At 37.8% G+C, this 24,996-nt stretch overlaps 1 protein-coding gene across 2 annotated transcripts in view; it reads left to right on the top strand.

The window, feature by feature from the left end:
* COL8A1 (collagen type VIII alpha 1 chain) overlaps window positions 1-24,996 on the top strand; it is a 154,897-nt gene that overhangs the window by 89,714 nt on the left and 40,187 nt on the right. For both annotated transcript variants that reach the window (XM_019756542.2, XM_019756541.2), the window contains exon 2: window positions 4,882-4,999. The gene's annotated coding sequence lies outside the window, so the exon portion shown is untranslated. The remainder of the gene's footprint in view (window positions 1-4,881; window positions 5,000-24,996) is intronic.

Below are 24,996 nucleotides of genomic sequence, written 5' to 3'. Positions count from 1 at the left end.
GAAGAACTTTCAATGAATTTGGAAAAGATGTGAATTTGGTTGTGGAGCTCAGATGATTTCCTTGGGTTGTAAGAAACGACATAATACTTATTAAAAAACTATTATGTTTATTCATATATATAAAAAGTATGTACATAATTTGTTATGTATTTATATTTTTTATATAATATAAATTATATATGTTTACTATATGTAAAATTATATATTATATATAAATTTATTTAATCATCACTACACCCAATGGAATAGATATTTAGGCCCATTTTTCTTATATGAAAAGTAAAACTGAGAGAGATAAATCAAATTTGCAAATATCCAGCAAAAGTAAGTGGCAAAATCCAGGATTCAAAGCCTGGTCTGTGTGACCACAAAGTCCCAGTTTTTTCTGCCCTACTATTGTGTCCCAGGTCAGGATTAGCACATATTCTAAATGATAAAATAATATTATGTAATGTAAAACACATAATTTATTTAACTGTATTGATTGACATTTAGATTGTTTCTATATTTTTGCTCCTGTACATAGAGCTGTGATAAGCATTTTACATTTCACTTCATTTCTGGTTACTCCCTTACCTAGCAGGGTCAAAGGATACAATACTTTAAAAGATCTGGCTGTATAATATCAAGTTATTTTTCAGAAAGTATGTGTCATTTATACTCCCACTTAACCCAAACCAACTTTAAATATAATTTTATATCTTTGCCAATTTGGTAACCAAAATTTTAATCCCATTGTTTAATTTACATTTCCTTCACTTATTAATGAGATTAAACTTTTTTTACATGTTTATTAGCCTTCTTATTTTCCTTTTGTGAATTTTGTGTTCACTTAATTGCCCGTTTTCCTATACAATATTAGTAGTTTCTTCTTGGTGATTTGTAAGATATCTTTATATAGAAAGGATACTGTGATTAAGACGGCCTTTGTCAGTTTTGGCAAATAATATCCCAGCGTATGTATGTCTTCTATTCAGTGTTAAAATTTTTATTGTGAGAATATCATACATACAAGAGAGTATGCTCCATTTTCTACTGCTGCATAACAACCCCCCTCAAAATTTAGTGGTTTAAAGCAACGAACATCTTATTGTATCTCATAGTTGTATGGATCTCGGCTGGGAGTTTTTTCTGCTCTCATGGATTACTTGCCTGGCAGATTGGCTGATGTGAAGGACCCCAAATGTCTTTCCTCACATGCTTAGAGCCTTGGCAGGGACAGAAGGAAGGCGGAGCTCGGTGGCGTCACTAACTGGAGCAGCGACAGCTGGATGCTCCTGCACAGTGGTTTCAGAGAGTCAGACCTCTTACCTGGAGGCTCAAGGCTCCAAAGGGCAGCACACAATGCAATACCTTCATGTTTTTTGTGACCCAGCATCAGAAGTTACCTAGTGCCACCTCCACTGTGCTTTATTGGTCAAAGCAGGCACAAAGCCTCCCAGATTCAATGGGGGGAACACAGTAGAGGGCCAAAGAATTTATGGCCATGTTTTAAAACCCCCATAGCCCATACATTTTTTTCAGGAATAAAACAAACTCCCCTTTACTTTTTAATTTTGTTCATAATTTTTTATATGCAACTGGCTCTTACATATTTATATAAATAAATGTATCTCTTTTTTTTTCCTCTGTGGTTTCTTCCATTGCTTTGCAGTTAGCTTCCAAAAATTATTTTCAAAGTGTCTATCTAGAAAATCAAGGATATTATCAATTTATATATTTGGAGACAAGGCTCTATGGTCTTTAGATACTTTAAGTACTATGTATTGTGATTTCATTCATTTCATTTAATTCTTAATCTTTTTCATCCTTAAATTTCCATCAATGACACATTTGAAAATTCATCTAGTGGGTGAATGGTTAAATCAATTGGTTACAGCGCAGTGCTCTTAACAACAAGGTTGACAGTTCGATCCCCACGTGGGCCACTGTGAGCTGCCCCCTGCAACTAGATTGAAACGACTACTTGACTTGAAGTTGATGGGTCCTGGCAAAACACACTTAAAAAAAATAAATTAAAAGAAAAAGAAAGAAAAAGGAAAAAAAATAATTTTTAAAAAATGCTGATTAAACCATACATTTAATTATACATTTGTTCTGTGAAGGAAAAAAAGAAATCTGACTAAATAGTTCTTGCTCAATACTCTGCCACATTTCTGATTCATTCTTTCAAGATGAACCGAAATACAATAAGCTACGTATCGCCTGTGTAGCAGATACTGTGTTTCCCTGAAAATAAGCCCTGGCCGGACAATCAGCTCTAATGCGTCTTTTGGAGAAAAATACAAAACCAGGTCTTATTTTACTATAATATAAGACCAGGTCTAATATAATATAATATAATATAATATAATATAATATAATATAATATAATACCGGGTATAATATAATATAATATAACATAACATAACATAACATAACATAACATAACATAATATCAGGTCAATATAATATAATATAATATAATATAATATAATATAATATAATACCTGATCTTATATTAATTTTTGCTCCAAAAGACGCATTAGAGCTGATTGTCCTACTAGGTCTTATTTTTGGGGAAACATGGTAGTTCTTTTCAGGTCTTGCGGTGGTGCTGGAAAATTGAATAATTTTATTTATTTAATAAATGGTGATTGCAGCACTCTTTCTTACAGTGTTTTGAATGGCAAAGTAGAAAATGTATCATCACATAACAGCAAAAAGAAAGTCTTTTAGTTAGTAATTATTTTAAAGAACATTCTTCTGGCTTGTAGAAAGGAAAGAACCCCTATAAACATATATGGTAAACACTCAAATGCTAAACAATGATGCTCATCTCATGTTCTAAAAATGGCAGTTGAGGTTTTTTTCAGTTATTTTCTCTGCTTCCAATATTGCATTTCAAAAACTGGTTTATTCAACTATCTGAGTGTGGAACTATGAAAACTGTGCAGAGAGAAGTAAAACTGAACAAAGTGTGTGACACACACCTCATCATGAGCCTCAGCATTTCTATTTATCCTGCGTATCTTTTCTGTTCTATTTTCACCATATCCAAGGAAAAAAATACATTTTGGAAGAAGGAGACATTGGAAAAATCTTATTGTCTAATGCAATTTGTCACCATGAGGGCAGAAGCTGTATTTATTTTTTTCTTCAACATTTTTATCTCCAACACTAAGCACCGTGCCTTAGTGTTGCACACAGTAGCCCTCAATCAATATTTCTTAAAGAATGATTTGGGGAAAGGCGCCAACGTATTCATGAACCTCTTCCTGTTATCCAGTCTGAAACTGCAGTTTTCTTTACATGAAGGCAGTTATGTTCATGGAATAGCTCCTTCATCTCTGTCTCTATTACGCGCCAGTCATACCACATGAGAAATGAACTGGAAAAGTCAAACCCTTGACTCCATTCACCATCACTGAACTTTATTACTAGAGATAATTTGAGATCCCCATGGCTTTCCAGAGACAAAAGGTCTTCAAATCACCTATGGCTAACCCAAACTGTATTTATGTTTGACTATGTACAAGTTGAGCCAAAGTTCAGAAAGCTGCTGTGTCCACCCTTCAGGCCTGTGCACCTGTTGTGAGGACTCCCTATGGATGGCCACGTACCAGAGCCTGGGCCTTGTGTTTTGGGGACATGCATGTTTTCTATACATTCAGCAACTAGAAGACATTCACGTTTTTCTTTATTTTATGTTGATTGCTGAATACAGATAAACTCTTAGTAGCCACTAGCCACAAGTGGGTATTTAAATTCAAATTCGTTAAAATGAAACAAAACTAGAAATGCAATGCCACGTTTGTACTAGCCACATTTCTAGTACTCAATAGCCACATGTGGCTATTGGCTACCATATTGAGCAGTGCAAATATAGAACATTTTGATCGTCACAGGAAGTGTTATTGTATAGTACTGCTCTAGAATATATCATTTATGTCACATTGCAGAAATTCTAAGTTGGATACTCAATTCTGCAGTTATTTCCTAATCAAGCGATCCTAGCTTTCAGATATTTTTGTTTATCTAAATGTCTGAAGATGTTCCTATTTAAATGTTTTTTGTTTGAGTTTTTGGTGCAATTTAGTTGAAGGTAATATTTCTACATTCAAATGTAGGTAATATTTCCTAAACAAGTCTTTATGGAATATTTCGAAACAAAATAGAGAGTAGCAGAGAGGTAAATTTCTGTAATTCAGTTTAAGTGGGAAGAACTCCCATATGATTTGTAAAAAGTCTAAGTTATAGATGATCCATACAGTATCTTCAACTAAATTGCACCAAAAATTCAAACAAAAACCTGGAAGTGTTTTAAAAGGCTGTAAGGCCTGATGTGATAAGTAACTGAGAATAATTTCTAGCTCAAATACTGTGGTATACAAATTGTATAGAAAATGTATTGCTGGAAGAGTTTACTTTTTAAAAATAAACCTAACTTTTCTCCCTGAAATATAACTTCCTCATAAATTTACTTCCTCTATAGCAAATGCCCAAATCCTTTCTAAATTACCTGAAATCTGTATTAATGGGAATTAAATTAATGAGACCTTAGCATGTAATATAACCATGAAAAGCAATAAAGACATACAATATATTGTTTATTTGGACAAAAACGATATAGAGAATATGTGTAAAAATAAATAAGTGTATATTTGCATATACAGAACCCCCCAAAATTGTCTCTCCTGATCAGCATACAAAGATCTCTTCTAATATCTCAGAAATGTGCATTTAAATTTTGGCAAATAATAACATTTTTTACCGAAGTGTGTATTTATATATTCCTATTATGTAATTTCTCTTGCGATCCCAAAACAATGCATTTTGATAATAATGCAGCTTCTTGTCTTTCCAACCGAGTAAAACTATCCTTTTTTCCCCTTACTTCAGACGCTGTTCTGGAAGTGGAGCAGTACCTGGTGAAGAGACGGAAACCAGCCCCCGGCGTGCCACAGGAAGGTACAAGCAAGGACACTGGTCCTGACTCCAACGGCAGCCAAGTCTAAATGTAAGTGAAGAAACCCTGGAGAGTGGCGCAGTGGCCACCGGTGGTCCACAGGAAGTCACTGTTGGGAGCACAGGGGCCGTTGGCAGACACTCGGGTATCCAGCCTGCTTGCATGACCTATTTATCTCCTATTCCCATTTGCACCGCTACAGAAGCCTTTAGACCATCGCTACTAATGCCAGGTTTCAAAATCCCCGACAGTAAAATACATGTGCAGAATGTGATTCTAGCTGGTTTTTTAAGTCTAGGCATGTTGAATAGAGTCTTAAAATAATCATTTCCATAGGACCTGACTAGGTTATCCAAGTGTTCACCAGATGCTAACAAGATTTTGCAGAGGAAAATTGCAAACTTAAGCTTATTTTCATGATTCAGCAGAGGGTTTTAAGTAATGAAAGATCTGGAGATTTGTAAAATAAATAATTCCAGTGCAAATGGGAAAATTAAAATAATCTTATCATCTCCCAAGCATATCTATATGTGCTTTTCTACCATTATCAAATTTCTCTTAATTGAGCCAATTATTTTCTGGCTGATATTTTATAGTTTTAAATTATGAGTTTTAATGACAAAGAACGATTCCTTTCAGATGACTGAAGTGACATATACTAAATTTTCCTAAAAACAATCTAGGAAGTATGAAATAGAGCATGATATAACAAATATGGTTTTATTAACATATGATATTGAATATGGCCACAGTGAAAAATAATAATAGTATACCAGAATCTTTTTTATTCCTTAGTTGACTTCTTAGTAGAAGCAATTAAAATATGAAGTCTATCATTAACTTTGAACTCTAATGGAAAAAAATACCATCCATTTCTGACGAGTAAACACTATCTCATAGTACCCACAGCCAAGTATGCTTGTTATTATTGCCTGGTTTTAAGTGTGACTTTTGGACACACAACTCAATATTTCCTAATATTTACTAGTACAACGGCTTTTCATAGTCTACTTAATTTTATTTAGTAATTTAAAGAATGAATAGTTAAGATTTCTCAGATTGTTGTGTGTGTTCTTGCTGGAAGTGCACTAGAACAAAAAAGAAAAGCATCTAGCCCTATAGTTAATGGCACATGACCACATCCGGTCTAGAATGAATCCATTCTCAATTCCTGGAGAAATTCAAATATGTTAATAAGTTTCTAAGATACCACTAATTCTACTACAGGTACCACTAATTATTTTGGCTGAATTCCATCAAGGCCAGATGTCAATCAAGTGAAATATTTATAATGCAAAACCATTGAATGAAATACATCTGCTTATTTAAGCAATAGGTTTCAGGACGCAAGTTCATCACATATTTTGGAGAAGCTGATGAAGGAGTCATGACGCTGGTTAGCTATAATGTCAGGATAAGGCTCTAAACTCAACCAGAGAAACTTTATAATTGTTTCAACCAACAGCAGGCTCAGCTTCTGGATTTTTTGCAACAAAATATTGCTGCCAAGGACATTGATGGGCTCACCCAGTGAAAAATTACAGTAATAATGTTAAACTAAATCGTATAAATGCAAAAAAAAAGTGGTTATTATAAGGCAGAGGAGAAAAATTGCTTGTAAAGTCACAGTAAAAATATAAAAACTACATTTATTGGACTTTTTAAAAATTAATCTTTATTTTTAAACTAGGGTGCAAAAGCAATAAAATGAAAAGGTTACCCAATACACTATTTCATTTAATGGCCAACAGCAAATGAAAATAAAAATTACATTTGTTCAACATGGTCATCAATTCAGGCATGTCCAAAGCTTATATATGATAGTTTTCTAATAAAAATAACCAGCTGAAAGTCATTTTTAAGAAAGAATTTTGACTGAAAAAAAGAATAAAGAACTTTTTTAATATATGGCTTTTTGGTGAAAATCAACTTGGCTTCTGCTTAATTTCACATAGTAAAAAACTCTAAATATTTTATGTGATTTTTAAGTTATGTGAAGAAATTAATTTGAAACAAATGTAAAAAATGACCCATAAATGTAAAGATGAAAACCATGATAGGGGTACAGTTAGGGAAAATGGAAATAACTCATAATAACTCATCCACTGTGTGCCCTCCAAAAGTAAAGGATGTGAATTTTTAAATTATTTTTGAATAATCTGGAATTTCTAATCATCTTTTTACCTTTTGAAAATACAGATTCCTGAATCATAGAACCTAAACATTTTGGTAGGCATAGTCTGTATTTTCCTCAAGTTAAATAACTTATATCTTTCAGTGACAATTAATGTAGAAATAAACTCTTTTTTTTCATTAAAATATCTAATGTGCCGTATATACAGTAAGCACAAATAAGTACGGATTGAACTGAATTATTCCCACGTTCTCTTCAGAGATTAATGTGTCTCCTGGATTCACACTAGAGAAGTCGTGTCTCACACATGGGAATTAATGAGCTACATCTGTAACCCAAAATAATCCATGGAAAACCTGCTGAATTGATCCATATCTGTTTTATTAATCTAACCCACTATAGAAGGGCTTTCTTGTGGTTGTACCATATTTTGGAGATAAATAAGAGTGGGGAAACCACAGTTCAATTTAGAATTTGTTTGAGACTTTGAAGACTGTGGGGTTTTATGTTATATGACAGCAATAAAGTCCAATCCTCGATGGTTGTAATTCTGACATATCGGTATATAAATATCCTGTATGCAGAACATTATGACAATGGCTAAGAAGACCCTAACTATTCAACATTGAATTTACTTATTGCCACTGTCTGCCTTCCTCATTTTTGTTTTGTTTTGTTTTGTTTTGTTTTAAATATAAAGGGTTTGAGGTTTGGGGTTTTTGTTTTGTTTTGTTTTGTTTTGTTTTTAAAGCCAGCTTTGTATGAACAGCCTTTAGTTGAAGCAGATGGCTGGAAGTCAGAAGCCCCAGATTCTATCCTTGATTCTCCTACCAACTTGGAATGTGGCCTTGGGCAAGTCATGAGAGTAAATCTACAATAAAAGGGGCAATAATGCCTAACATGTGTATGGTGCTTGATGATCTAACAGAGCACTTTCACATACAATATCTTAGTCTTCCCCACAGCCTCCTATGGGGAGTATGGCAGTTATTAACAAGCTCCATTATAGAGAGTAGGAATTTGAGACCCAGAGAAACTGAATCACTTGTTCACAGTCACATCAGCATCAAATGTCAGAGCCAGGAGCAGACATATATTATGATTCCTGTTTGCTTTTTGTCTTTTTTCCTCTACACCACACTGCTGCCCTCTGGTGTCTTCAAACAGGGAATGACTAGAATTGTGTGGTCCAATATGGTAGCCATGAGTCACATGTGGTGATGGAGCCCTTGAAATGTGGTTAGTTGCAACTGAAAAGTACTGTGAATATAAAATCCATGTGGGATTTCTAGGACTTTGAACAAAAAAGAATTCAAAATATCTCATTAATACTTTTTATTCATTGCACATTAAAATGATAACACTTCAGACATCTTGAGTTAAAATGTATTATTAAAATTAATTTCATATGGTTTTTTTTAACTTTTTACATGTGGCTACTTGAAAATATGAAGTCATTTATATGACTCACATTGTTTCTATTGGACAGCACTGGACGAGAGGATTGCATTGTGCAGAGCCCACAGAACAGATTTCATAGCACTGGACTTGTTTATGCACCTGTCTTGATGTGGTTGAGACAGAGTTCCAAAGACTCAGTCATAGAGCAATGCACATTAGCAGCAATGATTCTGTCATCCTCACACATCTTCCACATGCAGGGGGAAAAGTCAGAATTCATTAGCTGATGCCTCAAATTGCTCATTCATTAAAGCCCATTTTATAGTTGCTGAATGCTTAAAAGGCTTAGAGTAAAAGTACTATGGATATGTTCCCATTAAATATTATGAATGAATGAGACATTGGACTATTAGGTGATGTAGGCAATGTAAAATAATAATTAAACATAAATTTATTATGAAATACAGTATATTTTATTGCCCTTACCAATTTTTGAAGATATTTTATATGTAATTCCTAAAGAAGTAGCTTTTTCTTGTTTTGGAAAATCTAACTGAAAATCCCCTGGAAAAATGGGTTCTTTTTTAGGAAGAAAATAAATAGCCCAAATCATTAAACGCTAACATCTCTTTAGCACTTACTATTTGGACTCAAGCACTGTGCTAAGAGGCAGACCAAGTTATCTCATTTAAGGACTTGAAAATTAGGAACAGGGAGCAGAATCGAAGCTTAACCATGATGTAAGATGCCTCTTATGTCAGTGCTATTTGAAATCACAATGCAACCTACAACAGTGTTCAAATATTTGAAAGTGCTTTATTTTATTCATTTCAACTCCCCTGTGGTCACCTAGCAAACACAATGGATCAGGAACAGTTCTAGACACTGAGGGAATACGGGGCTATGAGACCAGAGCTCTGCATTACAGGATTGCACAAGTCAGTAGGCTTATGAACATAGTTTTGAAAAATACATACTTACAAACAAGACTATATATAAAGGAGTTACTCCTCACTTTCTAAAGGGTTTCTTTATGTTACAATAGAATTCTTTATAACATCATTCCTCAGTGTGTTAAATCTTACCAATTGTTTATAAAGCAAAGGTCTCATTAAAAAATATGTGTGTGTGTGTATATATATATATATATATATATAATGAATTCCAGAGGTTTGCCTTCCTCTATATATTATACCCACTTGGAGGAAAATGGGTTGAAATTACCTTAAATCTTTTTTGCAAAAAGGAGGGATAAAAACAAGCAAACAAAAAGGGACCTAAATTAAAATGGCACTGAAAAAATCACAAAATAGTGAAAGTGACAGAGTATTATAGCTTTTTATATAATAACAATAATGTTATTTTTGAAGGTAGAGGTTAAATTTGTGTATATAAGCTAAACTTAATTTTTAAAAGAAGACTTAGAAATATAATATAACTTGTCACTAATTACTTAATGTTCATATTTACCTAGAACCAAAAAAAAAAAAACAAAAAGAAAAATATTAACAATAGCCAACTCTGGGTGGCATAATTTTAGATTTCTCCTTATTTACACTTTTCTGTAATAATTCCAGAATAAACATGTAATGCTTTTATAATAAGTGAATAGAAAAATTATTGTAATCCACTCCAAAATTGAGTACAAATGAGAAAGGCAACAGTTATCTGGGGGAAGTAAAATGCAAATTTTCTTCTCAATCACAAAATTTTTAAATAATAATACATTGTATAGGTTCTTCTTTGCAGGCATTATTGCCCTTCCTTTGATTCAAGATAAAGCAACCTGTGGACTATTAACTTCTCTAGACAAGGAAGGTGAAAGTTGGATTGGGTTTTCTAGATTTTCTTGAGAAAGGAGTTTATCCTTAGCTGTGAACATGAGTGTAAAGGTCAAGGTTGTAATATGAGCTCTTAAAACTCAAAGTTGTAATTGCAGCAATAAGAAAAGCAGAGCATTAGATAAAGTGCAATTCTTCTATCTTAAAACAAACTTGGCCATCAATCATATCTAATGACATCTGTTTAAAACTAGCCTTAGTCTTAGCCCAGTTGAGATGTGGGAATATATCATATAATCACATATTTCAGCTGGACAGCATTTTAGTGATCTGAAAAATTGAAATATAGAGCTGTTTTAGGTATCCCATTTAAAAATTCACAGAGAAATAGTTGGTCTGATAACTTCTTTTATGAAAACGACACTAAAATTTTACTACAAGGAAAGCTCAGAAAAGTTCTTTGTGCCTGCCATTTAATCATGAAATCATAAATCCACAAACCGTTACAGCTGATTATCTCATCCAATACCAATATTTTGCCGATGAGAAAACTAAAGAACAGGAAAGTTATTTTCTCAGGAAACAGTGAAATCACTGAAAAATATCCCAAAGAATCCAGGAATTTCTGGAAGCTTAGCTAGGAAGGGATAGGTATTTCAGATCCTACCAGAACTTTATAACATGACTTTTGACCTTGGTTGTGAATACGCCTGTGCAAGAAAGTAATATGCTAATACAGATGACTCTTCATGTAGCACATGAAAAGCACATTCACAGTGAATGTGTACAAAGTAAAAACCAAACATGTAACAAAGCCAATGATTTCAGACCAGATCACTCACTCATTACTCAGCTTCCTTTCTTCAGTGAGTCAAATCATTGAAAGGAGCATTCTTTGCCACTTTTCAAACACAATCATCTGCTATCATAAGAAATTGGCTACTTCCACAGCTGCTGATAGATCAAAGACTAATGGGACATTCATTCCTTGAGTTAAAAAATAAAGGATGTCAAAATCCGACTGATTTTATGCATTATGAAAACTATGCTTATAATAAAACTACATGTATTAAAAATGTATTCCTCATTCCCCCAAAATGCATACTTACTACCCATTACAGAGATTGTCCTGGAACAAGTAACTATTAAGGGTCTTTTTCTAAGTTCAGTGTCTAAGAAATGGAATTAGTAACACTTGATTTTAAGGAAAATAGAACAGTATATATGTTTCTATTGTCATCTATGAAATAGGAATAAGAGCAGTTTAAACAAGATCAAATCAACTAATAGATATAAAATGCTTAGTCCAGTGTTTGGCAAATAGTTAACATTCAATGAGTCAGATATGATTAGTAGTAGCTATATTATTATTATTATTATTATTATTATTATTATGTATAACGTGATAAGTCCTTCCCCTCCATGTACACCCTTCCCCTCAATCAAACCAAAGTCTTGCGATTACCCACACTGTTTCATGGCTGCAGGCCATGCACATGCTGGTCCCTCTTTCCAAATGTCCTTTCCCTATTTCCTCTCTTGGTGAATTACCCATCATCCAAAGTTCAGCTCTGAAGCGTCCTCCTCTTACCTGTCTTCCCTGGTCCCTATGCCTGATTAGTTACATTCGCCCAATTCCCAGGTGACCTTACGCATATGCCTCTCATAGCAATTGGGAACATGACTTTTTTACTTGCTTTCCCCTCACTTCACACACACACACACACACACACACACACACACGACTGAAATGCATCACACAGGATGCAGCACACACATATTTTTGTATCCCTATAGCAATGTCATTCAAATTGATAAACCGACTCCTGTATAAATAAATAAGCAGGTTTTTTTCCGTCATGACTAGGTATCAGGGTAGAATGTGTGTACCCAGTAGCTTCAGTTTTGAGGGGAAAAAGGGTACAGAGTAAAGTGATGAAAACTGGGGGATACAACTTAGTAGCCTGGGGCCTGGCTCTGCCACTAGCCTAACCCTGTGTCGTCAGTGACTAATTTAACTTTTCTCGACTCAGTTTCCTTCCCAGCAAAATGAGTGGGTTGGGCAAAATATTTTCTGAGGACCTACCCAGCACCAACATTTAGATGATGCTAAACATTGGTTCCTCTCAGTGGTTCTCAAACGTTAGCAGGCATCAGAGTCAGCAGGGTGGGACTGTTAAAACACTGATTCCTGGGCAGCAGATCTGAGATGGGGCCCAAGAATTTCTATTTTTAGCAAGTTCCCAGGTGGTGCTGAGGCTGTTGGGGGAGGAGGGACCCGACACCACACTTTGAGAACCACTGATTAATCTTCTTAACACAGGATTGTGACACTGTCCTTTTGTCACGTGGTGTCAGCACTCCTGATATACAGATTGACAATCTGATGTAGGCAGGTAAACCCAGGCTTTTGGGGGCTGCCTTGAGAAGGACTGAGCGCTTGTGGGTGAATCCCAAGAGTGACCACAGAAGGCAAGCTTTGCTGACCCGCTGACCGTAACAGTTTTGTTAAAGGCCCACCTTGTGGGGAAAGGATAGCCTGAGTTCACAATGCTCCAGGACACAAAAAACAAATTCCAGGGTTTGACCTATCTGATAAAAACCGGCTGCCGCTGATGTCACAATGGATCGCAATTGCCATCTAGTGACAGCTTTGAGTTACTGCATCTAAAGATTACAGAAAGAAACGATGCTTTCATTTGGAAACTTTTTTTTTTTACAAAACTGTGTTCAAGATGAAAACTCCTGAGATAAGCTCTAATGTCCTCTGATCTTATCTACATTTGTATCTACATACTGTAAAAGTAAACACATATGTGTCACTTATATGCTAGGCACTGTTTTAATACTCTCTCTCTCTCTCTCTCTCTCTCTCTCTCTCTCTCTATATATATATATGTTCAGTTATTCTTAACACCCCAATGAGAGAGAAACAATAATTATCCTCATTTTACAGACATGAAATATAATTACAGATGTACAAAGAAATTAAGAAACTTGCTTGAGGTTGCCCAGCCAGTAAACTGGGAGAGTTGGGATGGAACCCAGACAGCTCCTGGAGAGATATTCCTCTAGCTAGCCTTCCTTATATCAGCAATTTAAAATACTTACTGAAACAATTGGTGCCTATAAATGGTCCTCAGTTCCAAGATATGAGTCTGAAAATTTTTATAAAATACAAACCGAAGCAATTCATTGTTTCTAATTCTTCCAAATAAAATCAGCCCATGCACAATAACTTAAAGACATGTTTCGACCTACACAATGACACCGTAATGCAACAAAAAGAATACCAACTTGGTATCAACTTCCAACTTGCTATGCAACCTTAGACAAGTAGTTTAACCTCCCTGGGATCTACTTTCTCCATCTATAAAGCAGAAAAAATAGAAACATAGGTTACATGGTTTGGGAACCCCTGCCTGGCCTGCCACCCAAGGGTCCTCAACAAAGGTCTCCTGCAGAAGTCACATCTTCGCTGGTGAATTGAGGCCCAACCCCCTTCACTCCAGACTTCTTTTATCCAAGATTTCTTTGTATTTAAAAATCTGGTCCCTGCTAATCCTTTTAGCTCTTTATCTACACCAAAGTACTAGTGGTTTCTTTGCACTTGGGTTTGTATAACAGGCTAAGATCTGCTGGTATAAAGATTCATGATAATGAAGGGAAATAAACATATAAATGGAGCTAAAGGAAAAATCGATAATCATTAAATATAGTAGAGTAAAATATTAGCACCTCACTTTAAGAGATGTCTTTATGTTATTCCAAGTATTTCCACATATTGAATCATCACAGCAAACCCAGAATGAGGCTAGGTATATTTTAGTATCAACCTTGTTTGAGAAATGAAGGAAATTAAAGCACATAAATTTTAAATAGCTTGAAAATAAAAGTGAGTAACTGGTTGAGGTCCACATGTCCTAAGTATTAGGCCTATATTACCCCACAGTTATAGTTCGTTTTAACAATAAAATCTTGACATAGGATGACTGTCCTCTGATACTTCACTTCGAAAGAAGTTCCTTGTACAAATATGGTAGAAGATTAAGTTGACCTTAAGGAGAGCAGAAACTCTCTATTAATTTACTCAATAAACATGTGTTGAGAATCTACTATGTGCCTGGCACTGTTTTAGGTTCAGGGAACTTAGCAGTGAATGAAGCCAAAAAGGATATTCCACCTTCAGAACTTACATTCTATCTAGTCAGAGATATGACCATAAAGGAGAAAACAAATAAACATGCAATACAATGTCTGGTCGTGAAGAAAAACCAAGTAAGGAGCACAGGTAGAGAATGATGGGGGGTGGGGGGTGAGGGCACTCCTTTACACTGGATGATCAGCCCGGCCTTTCTGAAGAGGTGCCATTGGATCAGAAGTCTGAAGGAGGCCAGGTCGTCCACAGATCTGAAAGGCAGTTCAGGCAGAGGGGCCCAGCTGCAAGTTGGAAGTCCCAGGGCGGGAAGCCCGCTAGGCTTAGTGCAGAGCAGCAAGGAGACCCCCAGCTAGAGCACAGGGACTGGGGAGAGAGTGGGTGGGAAGAGGGCAGGCCAGATCACGCAGACCTTGCGGCTGTGACAGGGGCTCAGGATTTACACAAAACTGGGGTAAGGAGGCATGGACGCGTTTGAACAGGAGAGGGACAAGGCCTGGTCTGTACCTTGAAATCATTCCTCTGGTTTCTCTGATTAGTTAGATTAGCCTGGGGCAAGAGTGGAGGCAGGGACTCCTGCTAAGGGGCCATTACAGTGGTCTAAGCAAAACACGATGGTGTCTTAGTAGCAGTGACTTGGGGTACATTTTTACGGAGAGAACCTGAAACTTGCTGATGGGTTGGATCTGTGAGAAAAAGAGATACCGAGAATATCTCCTAAGTATGTAAAACAGTCAAACTCCTAGAAGCAGAAATAGAAGGGTGGTTACCAGGGGATGATGGGGGAAAGTGAAGAGTTGCTGTTCAATGGTTATAAGTGTCAGTTATGCAAGATGGGTAAGTTCTAGAAGTCCGCTGTAAAACCTGTGCTTATTATTAACAATATTGTACTATACCCTTAAAAATTTGTTTAGAAGGTAGAGCTCATGTTATCTGTTTGTACTGAGAGAGAGAGAGAGAGAGAGAGAGAGAGAGAGAGAGAGAGAGAGAGAAAGGCAGGAAGGCAGGAAGGAAGGAAGGAAGGAAGGAAGGAAGGAAGGAAGGGAAATTGTTGCTGTCCAAGTAAGGTCAGACTTTAAAAACTGCAATAATTTTGAGAAACTATTGTTTAGGGAAATAGGATTAGTTTCATTTAACCATAGCTTTCCTCAAAACTTAAATTTAAAATGTCATCATGTATTTACCCTGGTTAATATTAACTTTAAGAAGGATTACATAAACTCTCAGAATTTTGATGCAAAAATGTTTTTTAGAAGAACGTCTCTTAGACTTTGAGCCCAAGCAACTGGATAAATAATAAACTCATTTTCCAAAATAGGGAAGCCTGGGGTAGAATTAGTTTTTCAAAATTTATATAACTCTCTAATTGTACTAATTAATTTGATTTCAGAATTCATTTTTAAGTGTGAAAAGAATTTCTAATTCAAGAATCTTTAGGATACGTCACCACCTTTATAAGGATGAGTCATATATAACAACAGTGTTATGCTGCCACCACATGGAACCCCACTGAGACAGAGTCCTGAACCAGACAATCAGCCCGATCTGCAGTGATGTTTCTAAATGTCCTTTTGAAAAATAGTTTCAGAGACCCAGGACTAGAGAAGTATAAAGTCGTGCCTTCTGTTTGGGACATGCCTATAAATATGAATAATGGAAGCGTAGCTCCCTAGTCTTTCAAGAAGTACGAGGTAAAACTCCATGGCTCAGTTCAGAGGAATGTGAAATATCGGCATGAGATTTATTTATACTCTTAAGAAAGAAATGTAACAATGGAAATGGGGAAGAAATGTGCTGGTTTTGTGAGACAGTGGCTTTTTTATGGGAACCAGAGCCTTGAACTTCCAGGCAGCTATGTTGTACTGAGATTGCCCTCAGAGATTTGGGGTCAGTGCCATCACATTACCCATGCATGATCGATAAGAGCAAGGAAACACGCTGGGGGTACACAGACTTAGCCAAAATCACCAGAAATCCAGGGTAGAGCCAAAACTAAGTAAACAGTAGTTTTAAAGTGCACACAGAAATTATTTGACTCCTATGCAGAGAAAACTGAAAGGACACCAAATTCCAAGGAAATGTAATTCCTTGGTCAGGTCCCCATTTTTACAGAAAGTGGCTCTTTTTCTACGTTGTAGCTTGTCTGATGGATATGATCATTAGCTGGGATCATTTCTATAGATGAAAAAGAAATAAAATTCTAATGTCATATAAACTCTATAGAGACAGGAAACTTTCTGTCTTCTTTAGATCTGTGTCCCAAACAGTTAGAACTGTGCTGGCACACACTTAGCACTCAGCAAATCTTTGCTGAATGAATGAATAAAAAGAAAAGCTTGAATAAATTGCTAAATCTAAGAAAAGAAAGGATTCTTTTCTTTCTATTTGTTTTTATACAAAAAGCCATGTTGTCAGGTGAAACCTAATAAAAATTAGAAGAAAAAATTTTCTCCTTGGGGGAGCAGCTCTTGGGTAATACACTCTTTTTCTCTGGTGTCAGAGTGGAGTTCTCGTTGCCCTACGTGTTTATATCATTCATCAACGCTGATGGAGCATTATCAGATCCTAATCTTTGGTTCATCAGTTTTTGTTTGTTTGTTTTTAAAGATTTCTTATTGGGGGAGGGGAACAGGACTTTATTGGGGAACAGTGTGTACTTCCAGGACTTTTTTTCAAGTCAAGTTGTTGTCCTTTCAGTCTTAGTTGTGGAGGGCGCAGCTCAGCTCCAGGTCCAGTTGCTGTTACTAGTTGCAGGGGGCGCAGCCCACCATCCCTTTCGGGAGTTGAACCGGCAACCTTTTGGTTGAGAGGATGCATTCCAACCAACTGAGCCATCCGGGAGCTCAGCGGCAGCTCAGCTCAAGGTGCCGTGTTCAATCCTTGTTGCAGGGGGCACAGCCCACCATCCCTTGCGGGACTCAAGGAATTGAACTGGCAACCTTGTGGTTGAGAGTCCTCTGGCCCATGTGGAAATTGAACCAGCAGCCTTCGGAGTTAGGAGCATGGAGCTCTAACTGCCTGAGCCACCGGGCCGGCCCCGGGTTCATCAGTTTTTATGTGGTCTATATTTCTCACTCATTCTTCACACTCTTTTTGAGGGGGCATTAGTAACCTGAAGAGTTAAACAACAACAACAAAAAAATGAATTGGCAGGCTGAGAGCCCCAAAAGTTGATTTCTTTTGACCGTCCACTCAATTCTGTCTAAGATTCTAAGATCCACGCGTAAGATTCCAATTTGTCTCCAACTTACATTACTTCCTTAACCCTTACCAATTCTGACCTCATGCTCAGGGGTGCCACGGCCCGCGCAGGCCGGAGGGCTTGGCCTGAGGGGGAAGGGTGAGGAGATAGAAAAAAGACACAAGAGGCAGGAAAGCTGGGATCCGGGAGATCCACCGTCCACGGATGGCGGAGCAGTGGCGCAGTCTTTATTTCACACACAGTTTTTATACAATCTTAGAATAGTTATCTATACAAACAAGTATTAGCAGAACAAGCAGGTATTATTAGAACATTTTGTTTTGTGTATTGGCCAGTTTGTATGTCTGTGACTGCATTAGTGTTATCTTGTACTTTCTGGGAAGATTGCTGAGGCGAGGCTTCCCATGGGAATGACCTTGCAGCTGCAAGGCCCTTGTCAGCTCACAGCCCGCTCCCCACACAGTGGCAGCCTTTTTTCAATTGCCATCTTTCTATCTGACCATAGCTACTGAGTAGCTATGGATGGAAACTAGTAAAGAGAGGAAAACAAGAAATGAGAAAGGAATTGCGTGGTAAACATCCTTTTAGGATAGTATTTGATGAGAAAACAGCAGCATCACCCTCTACAGTGTAGGCTGTCCTGGAATCTAGTCTGGATTTTACAGGCTGTTATTACTCAGCCTTAAGTAGATCTGTATGAATCTGTTCTTTTGTCCAATGTTCTTTGAGATTCTTGCATCTTTTGGAAATGTAGGTAAGTCATTCTAATGTGAGAAAATTAGTAAGATACCTTCTAGTAGAAAGCCAAGGAGAGATAATAAAATTAATTCTTGTCATCTCCCTTTATGGTGACATTGCATTTTTAAAATAGTTATGGGGAGGAGCCCAAGGGAGGAACTTCAGTTAGGCCAACCTACTCACAAGTAGAATTTCTTCCAGAATACAAGAGCCTTTGGCAAACGTTGGTTGGCACAGACTTCCTAAAAGGTAAAAGCCTTTTTCCCCCTTCGGCAGGTTTCAAATGACACATAAATATGTCCATACCATAGCCAAAAGCAGGTTAATCCAAAACACACACCATCCCCAGCCAGCTCAAGATCAACAAAAAAATTAGGCCTAAGGATTAGATGTTAATTATGAAATGTAATTCCATGATATTTATGGCTCCATAAACCGAGCAGAGCTACTCTTGCATTTTATGAAGTCCTCCTTGCAGTGGGGAAATTGCTTATACAGTTGACCGTTGAACAACACGGGTTTGAACTATGCGGGTCCACTTACATACAGATTTTTTTTCAATAAATATACAGTTAACCCTCCATGTTCCCGGGTTTTGCATCCCTGGATTCAACCAACCGTGGATCAAAAACAGTATTTTCTCCCTGCAGTTGGGAATCCCTGGATGTGGAGGACCGACTCTATGCTTTGTTCTATGCCATTTTATATAAGGGACGTGAGCATTTATGGATTTTGGTATCCATGGGGGGTCCTGGAACCTATCCCTCACAAATACTCAGAAACAACTTAAGTTTTGGGGGGGAGTCAAAAGTTATGCAGATATTTGCAACTGAGCAGGGGTCAGCATCCCTAATCCCCCATGTTGTTCAAGGATCAACTGCATTTGATGCTGTAATATGCACTGTTTTGACGAGGACCGCAGGTTAGACCGTTGTTCTCAATTTTCAGTAGGCCTAAGAATCAACTGGAGCAAGCTTGTAGAAAATACGGATTTCTGCTCTCCTCTCCAAGTCTATCTAGTCAGACTCCATGGGGGAGGAGACTGGAAACAAGGAAGGCCAATAAGTAATGCGCAAATAGCCTGTACACCACACATTGAGAATCACTGCACTGGGGTCTGGAATGAGTTCCCTGAAGTCAGGCCCCTCCATGCAACTCAGGAGACTGGAACCTGGTAGGTACCCAGTGATTAGTTAACGAATGAAGCGCAGTTAGCGTTTATGGATGCCAGGCACTTTTGTAAGCACTCTACACATTTTAACTCATTTAATCCTCACAGTCAAGGACTATTATTAGGCTTGACACTTGCTGGACGCTCTGCCTGCACACTGTCCAGCGTGTCACACGTCTGGCTTCTCTGTTACATTCAGGTGTCACCTCGTCAGAAAGGCCTCTCCCCAACTGCCTATCCAAAGCAGCATCAATCCCACTCCCATCCCTACACAAGATCCTGTTCCTTTTCTCTATAGCCCTTGCCTCTATCTAAACTTACCTGGTTTGGTTTATTAACTGGCTCCGTCCGCTATAATCTAAATTCCATGAACATGAATCTTGCAGGTCTTCTTTGTCACTGTATCTCCGATGCCTGACTCACAGTAGACACCAAGGACATATTTATTAAATGTAACAAATGCACAGTAAATGCACAGTAAAGGAGTTGTGCTTATAACATAATTTCTTAGTTCTCTCAGGGCTTCCAAAATTTTCTATGGTAAGTGTAAAAAGTGAAAGAAAGACTTCTAACCCAAAAATGTCCTCACAATGATTTCCTAATCTACCCTGTCCCAAGTCATAACATGGACATGAGGAAAAGGGAGAAGAAAATAAAGGCTAACAGGGAAAGTCTGGGTATATCTTTCGCTCTATGACTTCAATAGTTTGTTTGAAATGAACTCTTAGGACACCAGACCCACCCATGTTCAAACATAAGAAACACATTCCAAGATCAAATGTACGTGATTTTTAGATTAACCAATGTTTTCATTAGCCACACAATGACTCTGCTTTACTAATTCAGAAAGCTGTGTCTACATGACATGAAAAGAGCTAGTTACATCAATGGAATTCAAGCCAATTCTTTCAATAGTGAGAAATGGATAGAACAATTCACCCAAAATGGCAAATGTGTCAGAATCATTGATCACTTTACCTTGTGCCAACAAAATCAAAATTAGGAGCTGACTTAGACTTAGGAGAGATAAAAAAAAAAACCTCATTTTAAATGGGATACACTATGGCTCAAAACCATGGTCCCATGGTCCCCTTGAAAGGGGCCACTTGCTAGTTGACGTCATAGATGATGTCATAACCAAACCCCTGCAGAATTCTGACCACGGATGATCTATCACCTTCTCTTCATTTATGGTTGTGGTTCTCGGGCAAACTAGAGCTAGAGCCGAGGAACTGCTACTGAATGAAGCTTTTGGTTCCAAGTAATTTTTACCACTTCCACTAAAATGCCAGACAGTCAATGTTGTCGGTGATGTTGTTGGATAGAGCATACTCCAAATCAACCAGAAACTTTTAAAAAAGTTCTCCTTGTTTTATTTTGAGAATATCTTTTTGCTATGATCATACCGTGAGTTAGCCAGACCTGGGTTGGCCTCTCAGAGAATGTGGATAGAGCATGAGAAAACTCTTTCCGTTTTTGAGGAATTGCTGATACCCCATCACATTCATTTCAGTCACTGAGGATTAGTACGGAACTTGGAAGTACCAAAGTAAATGTGGGAAATGGGTGAAGGAAGGAGGGCAACCAATAATGAGGTCTGTTCTTACTACAGGAAGGCAAGAAAGATCCTTTGCAAAGAACTTCACCAAGGAAGAATTTTGTTACCACCCCCACCACCACCACCACCACCACACACACACGCACACACACACCGAGAAAGATTTGATCAGAATATTTTAAGATAGAGAGGAATCTGTTTTCATTCTAAAAATTTCCAGTGCAATCCAGTCAAGAACAAAGATAATGTCTACGTTCACTACCCAAGTCCTCAAAACCATCTGGATTAACTCAAAGCCAGGTTTAGCACATTTTGTTTTCCATTTTGTAAGCAAAACATGATTTGGATTACAAATTTCTCTGAGATTCATGCATAGAGATGAGAGACTCTGTCATTTGCTTATCAGAAGCAACAGGAGAAATTCCAAATATGAAGAATCACAGAGATTTATTGCCTCAATTCCCAGCCTGACACTTGGCTCAGCACAGAGGGGAAGCAGCCAGAAAGAAGTCCTTTCGTTAGGTATGAAAGGAGCTGGCTGCTGCTGAAGTCCAGACTTGGGAGTGACACAGACAGGGGTTTGGGCTTTTACACGGCCAGCAAAACCTAGTCTGTTTGAAGTCCGATCAATTGATTTCTTCAACATTTCAAATAAGCAAAATTCTGCAGGAAATGGGAGCCAGATGCATATTTTAACTCAGGAGTTCCTTGGAAGACAGGCAGAAAATAATCAAACAACATCCTCTTGTTTCATTTTGGCCCTCCTCCTACACTCACTCTCCAGAACTATACCTCCAACATGTATGTGGAGACAATGATTGAATAAACTTGGGGAAGGGTACAGGTAGAAACTTATTTAACTAAGAATTGAAGTATATTTAATAAATTAGATGTATTTAAAGAATAATTTAGATGTATTTAAAGAATAATTTAAAGACACAGTATGTGTCTGACATAAACGTATATCAATTTTAAAATATTACGTTATTTGGAAGAGGCACCAGAAACATTCTAGAAGTATCTATTGTACACCAGGCACTGTCCTGGCAAATTTCACAATAACTCTCTGAGGTAGATTGTTGTCATTCTCAGGGTACGCCTAAAGAAACTGAGGCTCATTGAAAGTCTGAGATGGGCCAGAGGCCACAATGATTGTAAATGGAGAGGCTGAGATGAACTCTCAAACGAGTCCCCAGTTGATCCTCGGGACTGAAATCCAAATGGAAAGAATCTGATTTCTAAAACTAAGTTTCTTCTATACTAGCTACTGCTAGTTCTCACCTCCTCGCACGTGATAACAGAAATAAATGGTAGCCTGTGCTGAAGCTGCAACAACCAGGTCAGTAGTTGCTGGCAGCTGTGTGCAGGCCAGGAGCAACACCACGCCCAGCAGGAACATGCAACTTTCCCCAGGAACTCTAAGGTGAGAAGGAAGGATACTCCCCTCTCTGCTGTAAGCTGTGGCTTCAGACATTTAGAGAAAATCTAAGAGACATGAAAGAAGAAAGCAGCCACACCTAGCTGCTACCTTATTAACATCTTATTCTTTGTACTTGTGACTTTCACAGAAGATGAAATATTTCTTTCTTCTTAACTTCACATATGCTGCCCAGAAGTCCCCATGTTTCTTGGAATTTTTATTAAGAATTCTAGATATTCCAGCAATAATTTTCAGACACCAAGCTTTGGCTGACAGAGAGCAGATATATATCATGTTTGGTACAACTGACTTCTGGGGATTTTCCTTGTGCTTTCTTCTGCTTTTTCTTCCCATGAAACTGTCCCATTATTGGTTTTGATTTGTTAATTATGATGATATTTCCCTTTGGAGAAAAACTCATTTGCAAGATACAGAAAGAATAAAAATGGTAATGGATAGGCATCCTTGGTATGTTGTCAGCTCTCCTTGGCTCTTGCTTTTGAACTCTCTGCTCTGTTTTTTGGGGCATGTCTGCGTCAGCAAAGAAAATCATGGACATTTTAGCATGGGTTTTTTTATGTGTTTCTATGTTAATCAGGCCCACCCCTAACATTTGTGACGCTTTGGGCAAAAGTACAAATGGAGGCCCACATTCCATAGATTTAAATATTAAAAGTTCTGAATCAAGCTAACAAGTTATTAAAATCACTTATGTTCTCCCTCTGGCTTGGCAAATAGGCATTTATAACAACCTGGAAGGCTTTAGAATTCTCGGACTCCTTGAAACACTGCAGCAAAATGCAAAGTTTTAGAAAGATAAGCCTACCTCAGGTGCATTTGTTCCCACTTCCAGCTCAGCAAGACCCCACAACAGGATTTACAACCATAAACGTGAACACCCCTTCTGCACAGCCAATTCTATCTACAACCTCTAACAAACAGCTGCTCCCTGGCCCCACGTTGGACCCAGAGATGCACACCCCAGGGAATAGTTCATCTCAGAAGGCTGAACCCTGAGAAAAAGCCTGGAAAGAGCTCAAGATCAGGTAGATAGAGAATTTCAGGAACTTGCATATCCAGAGTGTGGTCTAGAAGAGTCGGGGTTCCGGCTGGTACTATGCCTTGGCCCCTCACCCATGGCAGATGGAGGAGGCACAGCCATAGGAAGGTCAGAATCGATGCCCTTCTTGGCCCCATCTGAGTGGTACTTGGAATTAATGTCCCCTTTGTCATAATAGCTAAGTGAGAATGAACCTTATTAACTGGACACGTTTCATCCACAGCTTCCAAGTACCAGTGAACAGTACCTCAGCAGAAGATTTAGAACTAGAGGCTTTGGAGCCACAGTTTCACACAAGGCAAGACATCCGTACCTCAGTATCAGGGAAAGTTATGCAATTCGCTCTTTGAATTGCAAGTGCAGTCATCTGATTTCCTGCTCCAGTTTCCATGGTCCAAAGCCAACGAAGAAAGAGAATCTGTTAAACTTTCGAAAGGAGACATCATTCACAATGAATTATTATCTAACATGGAAATAACTTGAATTATAAGGAGGGGATAAGAGCACATACTTCTTTGTCATAAATCTCTTCAGAAGATGAAACAACCAGGAGGCAGAGAAATCTATTCTGCAAGGTGGGAGGGAGGGAGGGATGGGTTCCTTGGGCTTAACAATTGTTCCAGCTGAGGTAGGTTGTGCTTCTCCTGCCTGTTTAATCCCCTGGACCTGCTCCCACTTCTATCAGTGATGATAACAAAATAGCGGCTAATATTTACATAGCACTTACTCTGTGCTAGACCTCGTTCTAAGTATTTTACCCATATTTACTTTTATCTGCATAAAAACCGCATGAGGTAGTTATTATTGTTATCCTCATTTTATAGAGGAGGAAATCGAGGCATAAAAAGATGTTTGAAAAATTTCAAACTTTACGAAGATAACCTAGGTACCGTGCTTCCCCAAAAATAAGACCTAACTGGAAAATAAGCCCTAGCATGATTTTTCAGGATGACATCCCCTGAACATAAGCCCTAATACGTCTTTTGGAGCAGAAATTAATAAAAAGAAGACCCGGTCTTCTTTTCGAGGAAACACCGTAATAAGTTTCCGAGCTGGGATGTGACCCCACGCTATGTCGCACTGGGGTCTGTGCACTCAGCAACATGATCTACTACTTCTAGCACCCAGGGACCGGCCAGCTCGGTACTGGCCACCCTTCACTCAGCCCTGCTTCCCCGAGTACCCATGCATTTACTGCTTGTTCTAGTTGGTGGTTCGACATGGAACTTTGGTTGTCTCTTGGCTGACCTGGAACTTTCCATTTCCCATAGGTTGAGAATAGCCTCCCCTTTCTCAGGCCCTATGACCATCACCCACCAGAGGCCAAGGAAACCATAACAGCCCCAAATTCTCTCAACACCTAACTGGACTTTTTTAAAGAAGAGCTTTGTGTATGACAACTTTTCTCTTATCCTTGAGATTGACAA

Source organism: Rhinolophus sinicus, linkage group LG01 (assembly GCF_036562045.2).
Source record: "Rhinolophus sinicus isolate RSC01 linkage group LG01, ASM3656204v1, whole genome shotgun sequence".
In the NCBI taxonomy this organism is placed as follows: Eukaryota; Metazoa; Chordata; class Mammalia; order Chiroptera; family Rhinolophidae; genus Rhinolophus; species Rhinolophus sinicus.
This window is presented reverse-complemented; position numbering and strand designations above follow the sequence as displayed.